This window comes from Chenopodium quinoa, unplaced genomic scaffold, assembly GCF_001683475.1.
Source record: "Chenopodium quinoa cultivar QQ74 unplaced genomic scaffold, ASM168347v1, whole genome shotgun sequence".
Lineage (NCBI taxonomy): Eukaryota > Viridiplantae > Streptophyta > Magnoliopsida > Caryophyllales > Amaranthaceae > Chenopodium > Chenopodium quinoa.
In genome coordinates this window covers 5,089,619-5,098,384 of record NW_018742345.1, presented here as the reverse complement: position 1 = coordinate 5,098,384, position 8,766 = coordinate 5,089,619, and positions in this window count along the sequence as shown.

Below are 8,766 nucleotides of genomic sequence, written 5' to 3'. Positions count from 1 at the left end.
GAACTGAACTGAACTTATTAATTAGTGATTTTTAACTACGGATTAGTGATCTTTGATTATTTATTACTATACATATGTGTTTATACAAATGTACATATTAATATATTTACGAAAAATATACTATATAATTATAAAATTTATGGAAAATATATTAAAAACTTGAAACCTCTAAAAATTTTAAACACATATACTATTTAATTTAAAAATAAAATAATATTATGACAAAAGAACACAAAACACTTACATGTATCTAACCCATTTAAACAAATTTTAAAAAAAAATATTCAAAAAAAAAAAAAAACACGAAAAGCTGACAGAGGCAACGACCCAACAGTCCAACACCCTAACCCACTCTCTTTAATGTTATTATTATTATTATTATTATTATTATTATTATTATTATTTATTGATTATTATTATTATTATTATTATTATTATTATTATTATTATTATTGTTATTGTTAATATTATTATTATTATTATTATTATTATTATAATAATAATAATAATAATAATTATTATTATTATTATTATTATAATTGTTGTTGTTGTTGTTGTTGTTGTTGTTGTTGTTGTTGTTGTTGTTGTCGTTGTAATAAGAGCTTAAAAGAATAAAATTTGGCTTTATATCATTAGCAATATCATTAGACATAAGAGCTGAACTGAACTGAACTGAACTGAACTGAACTGAACTGAACTGAGCTGAACTGAACTGAATTGAACTGAACTGAACTGAATTTCAACGGAAGAGAACAGACCCTTAGTCATCTTTAGCTTAGAAACCTACCTTTTTCTTATTTTAATTATATGTCATCTAAAATTATATTTCGTTGACTACTATACATATCCATGTGTCACATTAATGCTTATTTATCAAGTGTGACATGGTGAGAAGTTAAAGAATTTATAAGATATTTATTGAAATTTATTATTTATTTTATACATTTGAAATATAGGAATTTTATCGAAAATAAAACTTTAAACCTACCATTTTATCCTAAAACTTTATCCAACTTTTTATCGAAAATAAAACTTTATACTAACTTTTTATCTTATAAAATCTATCCAATTTTTTATCCTAAATGAGTACTTGTCAAACTAATATTAACTGTTGCCAAAGTGTCACGACACTTGACAAAAATTTGAAACACCAAGTGTCGCTTTCTCGTGACCTGGCTTAAAGTTTAGCTTTATACTTGTATATTATTTACTAGCTTTGTACCCGGACGATGTTTGAGTTGTCTAAAACTTTTTATGTTACTTTTAAATAAGATCATATAACCCCTTTTGATAATGTAAAATATTTAGACATACGATATTATATCGCTTATTTATATATTGTATTTTTGTAGTTTTATTTCTAAATAGATATCTGTAGGGAATATTTCAAGCATTACCCTTAGCTTGAACCCCACTGTGATCATACACTAAAGTACGGTGGCGTCCAAAGGGAAGGAAGATAGAGCAAAAGAGTCGCCAACAAGTTTTAGAACTTGTAAACCATTCACAGGGTGAAGGTTACACCCCTTAACGATCCAGGAGATCGTTAACTCCAATAGGTCTGGAACCATGACTGGTAGTTCGGGGATGAAGGTACAAATCCAACCTAAAAGAGATTGAACCTGCCCTAATAATAGGCCTCTACTTTATTCTGATCGTGTTCATGTGCGCTTTCTGACTAACATGCAATCAATAGAATTAACCCTAAACCTGTTTATCTATGTTGGTTGAATATTAATGTACAAATAAACTATTATTGGTGATCACTTGAATTATAATCAAATTAACCTAAACAAGATTATTAATTATCTTATTAAGCGTGATTACAAGTACAAATTCCCTTTAAACATGCATAAAAGGTGTGATCAAGCAATAACAATAAATATCAAGCAACATAATAATAATCAATAATAATAATTAAAATAATCATAATCATCATGTTAAAGCATGATAATAATAGCAAGATCGTAGGCATGATACTAACAAGATTAATAACAAACCCTAGCATGTCACTAAGTAATAAAAATCAAATATTTAGCCCTAACATGATACTAACATGAATATTAGGAAAGAAAATAGGAAACACCATACTTTTAATCATACTTGATTTAAGAAACTTATTCTTTACCCTAAACATGATAATAGGAAGATCAAAACGCCCTAACATGACACTAGGAATCATAATAACAACCTAGACATGATTTCTAAATCATAATATCAATAAATCAATTAAAGCACTTACTTGGATGCCTCGTATCTCTTTCTAATAACAAAATACAAACGTTAGTAACTTCAAGGAAAATAATTAAATTAAATAATTGAAAGAGAGATTTGGGACCAAACCCTCAGAAATTAAACCCTTCATGTCTAGGGCGAAGGCAACTTCGAATATGACTAGGTGTATCTAAGTCTTGTGAATGCGGAATTTTGTATTTTGAGAAAAGCTAGTTTAGAAAAGAGAGAGAGAGTAATCAAGAATTTCTTGATGAGAGTTGGTGAATGAAAACGGAGTTTTTAGAAGACTATTTATAGAGAAAATCAGCCAAAAAGATAAAAAATCAAAACAGAGTTTTAACGCGTAAAACGAGGTTAGCGCCAGACGCTGACATTAGTGCCAGGCGCCAAGCTTAGCGTCAGGCGCTAATGCTGGCGTTTGGCGCTAACTTAATTATTGACGCGTTTTCTAAAATTCAAATAGAAATTGCCGTACAGGAGGATAAAATTGTATTTTCCTCAAAAACATTCTTTTATTCTGATTAAAACTCTAAAAAGTCAACAAAAGTCAATTTATCAATGCTAATTGAATTAGGAATGAAAAGAACCTTCTAAAAGAATCTAGAAGACTAAAACCATTCCTAATTGCATTAGGAATGATAAATCCATATTAGGCCCTCCTCTAGATCATTGGGCCGCATATAAAGCTCAAACCAGACCCAGTTCAGTAATTTGGTCGTAACTTCCTCAATATTTATCGGAATTGGGCTTATAATATATCGTCGGAAAGGTCTTTTCAAGCCCTATTCAACTACACTACTATTGTACCCATATCATGGACCAACCAAACTGGATTGGCTATTTTCTTAAAATAGGTTTTCAAAAACAGAGAGAAGAGAAAAGAAATTAAAACTACCCGCAACACTAAACTTTCCACACTTTCACTTCATTCGATTATGATTCGACGTGAAAGGTACTCATCACTGGGTTTGGTTTTGGGGAGACACAAATGGGTGTCTACAATATCTATGTTATAATTAACTTTTTTTTTTTTTTTTAATATTCCACTTAAATTATTTCTAATGAACTGAACCAAACTAATTTTTTTTTCTAAGTAAAACTTTTTTTTTCTTTTTACTAATTTTCTATTTTTTTATTGAAATATATTATAAATGAATCTCATTTTAAAAACTTTTTAAAACGAATTTTATAGTGGAAATAATACTGAGTTACGAGATATTGATTAATTAGTTATAATTAATTTTGTATATATGAAATATTAGAAGCATATCGATAATAAAACATTATACAACATTTTTTTCTTACAAAATCTATCCAAAATTCGCTTGCTTAGCACCCTATGTGTCACAATAATATCTATTTGTCACTTACGTGGCTCGACACTTGCCGAAAAATTGGAATGCCAACTAGCGATGCCTAGTTTTGTGCCCGGACGAGGCGGTGCCTAGATAATTGATAAAGTTTTAGGATTAATTTTTTCGTTTGAATGTTAAATACGGTCATATCGCTTATTTATATAACAACGTACTCTTTGTAGCCTCGTTTGTAAAGAAATCTATGTTACTATTGACTTGAAATTATTTTCATTGAAAATAAGTGTTTTTAGTGAATTGTTTATATATTTAATTTTTTTTTTTATCGATTCTCTATTTTTTTTATATATATTATAAGTGGATCTTATATTATTAAAATTTTTAAAACGAATTTGATGATGAAAATTAGATTCAATTATAAGATATTATTTAAAAGTTATGATTAATATTGTATAAATGGAAAAAAAAGAGATCACATAAGATATTGTTTAGGCGTAATTTTTTTAATTATTAGCTTGACATGTGTCAAATATGATGTAAGTATGTTATGTTTTAGTATTAACTAATAAATTTGATTATATTAAATTAAAAATTAGTGTGTGGATTGGACATGGGTTACTACTTTGAAATAAAATTTAAGTAAAAATTAAAAAGTATAAAAAATAATTTTCTATTGTCATGGAGTTTTCGAATCTATTCTCTTTATTCAATTTTATAGGCTACATAATTATTATTTTATCTATTGTTGTGCGCCGCCCAAAAGGCGGTGCTTTGGGTTTGTGGAGGACAAGCTAGGCTGTGGAATCGCCAGGGCCTCTAGCAAAATAGACATAGTGGCGAAACTTAACCGTTTCGACAGTTCGACTGGATCATGCATGTACGTGGAGGAAGAAGGCTATGGTTGCGTGAGGAAATTCTGAAATAGCCATTATAGCTAAGGAACTTTTCCAAAGCTCGATTACTTCTCGAAGGAGCACGCGTAACTGCAATCAGAGCTGAATATGCAACAATAATCTAAGGGGGCATACCCAGACGGAAACTAAGTTGGGTCAACCCAACGACATCTATAAGGAACGTAGCAAAAACAAGGCTCGAGGGCTTGTTAAGGAAGGTGGCACGGGCCGACGAAGGGGGAAAACGAAGGGCCTTTTCTGGTCCCCCCCCCATGAAGACATATTCATTTATAAAGAGGACGTAACTTATTATTGGCTAAGATGGTAAATAATATTATATTATATTCATGAGTATTACATTCATAAGGTTCAATGTTCGAATCTTTTAGGATGTTTATTTCTCATTAATAATGACATGGATTAAATGTTGCAATCCTAATGGTGATGTGGCGTAATGTTAGAATAAATCTACGTGATAAACAATTTTAGGAAAGTTTATTAATATATAAGTTTAGATTATAAAAAAAAAAATTTAATATGTTGAAAGTATTTATCAATCCCATAAGATTTTAACGCGTGCGCGGCTATATTTTTCCTAATCTCGGTAAAAGAAATTAGGAAATTCTATTTGGTAACACTCTTTTTTTTCCTCTTTGGTATATTACAGAAACTTAATTAACTTTGGTAATCTTGTATTATTCTTTCTTAGTTAATTACGACATTAACAACACAATTATCAGACTAATGTCAGTTGATGTATAAAGAGTGACGTTACACAAATACCCTTAAAAATATTTTCGAAACCTCCACCGAAACACCGAGACTTCTCTATCACCGCTCAAACTAAGACCTCTCCAATACTATGACCTTCACCATCACATCAAAAACACCGCTGCTTCTCCCAATCCCACCTCAAAACAACCCTATGTCGTCTTCCTGAAACAACCCCAACCCCTCAAAACTACCAACACCCAGATTTCACAACTACCCCAACCCTTGAAATCACCCCACACCCATCCGACCAACCTTAAAATTTCCCCCACCCGCCCAAGAAAAACCTTTCACCCTTTTACCCTCTCAAAATGACCAACATTTCCCAAAAACTGCAACAATCAGAGAGGGACCTTAGTTTAATATTAATGTACACATAAACTAATTATCGTGATCACTTGAAAGTAGCAACAAGATTAAAAAGTAACTTAAGATTCAAACTATCTTATTAGGCATGATTTCATTTATAGGTCTTATCTGAAATGTGCAGTTGAGTTAAAACATGCATATATATAGGAAGCAACTTAGCAATTAAAAAGATAAGAAATAATTTTTAATAAATCCTAGGCATGATAGTATGATACTAATATGAACAAGATATTAATAGATAAAATAATCTGTAAACATGATATTAGCATGAATTATATATAATAGAATAATTAAACTAAATTACTCTACTTACTTTGATTGTAACAACTTGCAACTACATCACGAATGGAATATTAGCAAACTTTAATGAGTTAATAAGTCAAATAAATTTATTAAAATGGAATAGAATAGAGGTTTAAACCCTCAAAATTTATACCTTTCACATTGTGGACTATAAACAGAGCTTTGAGTATTTTAGGGATCGATGTTTAGGAATACTCAAGGGAGAAATGATTATTGTCTAGGGAACGGATGAAGCTTGCTATGACTTATATGAGAGTGAAAACTGATGCTCGAAACTAAGTGCTTGTTTGGCATTGTTTTTTGTTTTCAATTTTCAGTTTTTTTTTTTAAAACAAAAAACCAAAAACAGGAAACAAGAAAAAGGTGTTTTCACTTTTCTGTTGTCTGTTTTCAAAATTAGCATGATTTTAATAAGTTTGACTAATTTTTTATTCATTATATGACATATATCATACACTTTTAAAATGCAAAAAAACCAAAAAACTGAAAACCGCAACAATGCCAAATGAACTCTAAACAAGTGCACTAGTGTTTATAAAGTGGAGCGCTACAAAAGAAAGTGAAAGACGCAAAAGCAGTGCGACACGCCAGGGTGGCGAACTAGTGTCGTGATACTGTACAAAATGCTGCGACGACCTTGGTGAGTCACAACGCCGGTTGAAGTGAATGTGGAAGAAAAAAAGGTTGTGCTAATCCAAACGTGTAGCATGATATGCCTCGTTGCATCGCGCAACGTTACACTGTGGTACGACGCAGCGTAGGTGCCGTCATCGTGAAGGTTTAGGATTATTCAAATTTTAATGGTTTATTGACTTTATTCGGCTTTCTGGTGAAAGTTACTACCTCCATTTCATAAAATCTTCAACAAACTCGCTTGCACAATTCCCAATACAAAATTTCTTAAATAAATATTAGGAAATAGAGGGGCATGTGATTAATTGAATGAGAGAGAAAGAGAACTCCACCAGTTCACCACCGCTAACACACACATACTCCACTAGTAACACTAATGGGCCGCACAACCACCACACAAACACCCACGCCACACTAACCACCGAAACCACCATATACCCACCATGCCACCACCACAAGCTTCGAAACATGCCTAAAATCCACGTTACCCACGTTGTAACCATAACCGCCTAAAACCCACCTAACCAACTCACACCACCAATAATACCCCACCTAGTAACCACCCTCTTACGGTCTCACCACCACCAAGATCTAAAACCCCACATTACTACCCCTAAATCGAAATCCCACCTCATTACCACCAACCGAAACCCCACGTCACCAGCCACCACCAAACGAACCGCCACGCCATCACCAGCCAGCACCAACGAATCGGAAACCTACGTCACCAGTAATCAACCAACACTAACGAACCAAAACCCCAACTCATCACCACCAACGATGCTCACCACCACTTAGATTTGAAACCCACCTTACCACCACAAAGATAAAATACGCACAACCACAAAGACCTCACTCTTATTGGTTACAAAAAATTATTGAACCCTACCCAAATTAATTGCGAATTGAAAACTTTGAAAAGGGAAAAGAGAGCGGGAGGCGAATCGATGAGAATGAGCGGCGAATCGATAAGAACCGGCGGCTATGGTGTGAATGGGTGGCATGGTGAAAGAAGAGGGAGAAGAGAGAGAAAAGTATTGCTTGTGGTTGAGAGGGAGGAGAGAGAAAAGTTAGGTAATGTTGGTGGTGGAGGCGGTTGTCAGAGAGGAGAGAGAATGTGGGTTGGGGTTTTAATTGGGGATAAATTAATTTGGGTTAATAAGTTAACATGTGGTGTATTGAAGTTAAGTAAAATAAATTAAGGGTATGGTGGTAATTTTATCAAAAATAATTTACTAAAAGAGGAAACTTTTAGTTTGTTGTAGATAATGTGTAGCTTTTTTTTATTGGAAATTATTGCAGATTTTATAAAACGGAGTGTAATCACCCAAATGTGTCACCCCAAAACCAAACCCAGTGATGAATACCTTTCACGTCATTTGATTATCGAACGAAGTGAAAGTGTGAAAAGTCTAGTGATGAGGATGTTTTTATTTAAATATCTCTTTTTCTATTTTTAAAAATATTTCTTTTCTTACTCTATGTATGAAAATAACCAGTCCAATTTGGTTTGGTCTATAATAAGGGTGCAATAGTAGTGTAGTTGGATTGGGCTTGAAAAAAGCTTTCCAACGTTATATTATAAACCCAATTTCAATGAATAACGAGGAAGTTATGGATTAAATTAAATTTGGCCCAATGATTTTACATGTGGCCTAATGATCTAGAGGAAGACCTATTAATTATTATTATTATTATTATTATTATTATTATTATTATTATTGACAGGAATTAATTATTATTTCTAAAGTAATTAGGATTGATTTTAATCTTCTAGGAATATCTAGGAGGTTCTTTTTAATTCTAATAAGATTAGGATTGATGATTATATTTTTAAAGTTATTTTATTTTTGAATAAAATATATGATTTGTCACAAATATGATTTTAATCTGCTTAACGCGGAATTACATGCTTAATCGATTTAAAAAGATGATTTCGCGTACAAAGCGCGTTGTACTTTTGACTTAGTGTGAGACGACAAAGTTGTCGCTTGGCGCTGCTTCTGTCGTCTGGCGCTGACTCCTGTCGTTGGCGACATGAGGTATTTTATTCCGAATAGGACTTGATTTGATTCCGTGCTATTTTTTTCTATAAATAGGGGTCGTGTCTCCCTTTTTTTTTCATTCACAACCATCATCTCTCTTTCTCTCTCTCTAAAAGCTAGAAGCTTTCTCTTCTCTCTATTCTTTTTCTAAACCTTCCCTCTGTCAAAATTCCTCATACATTAGTTCTAGACATACCTATCCAC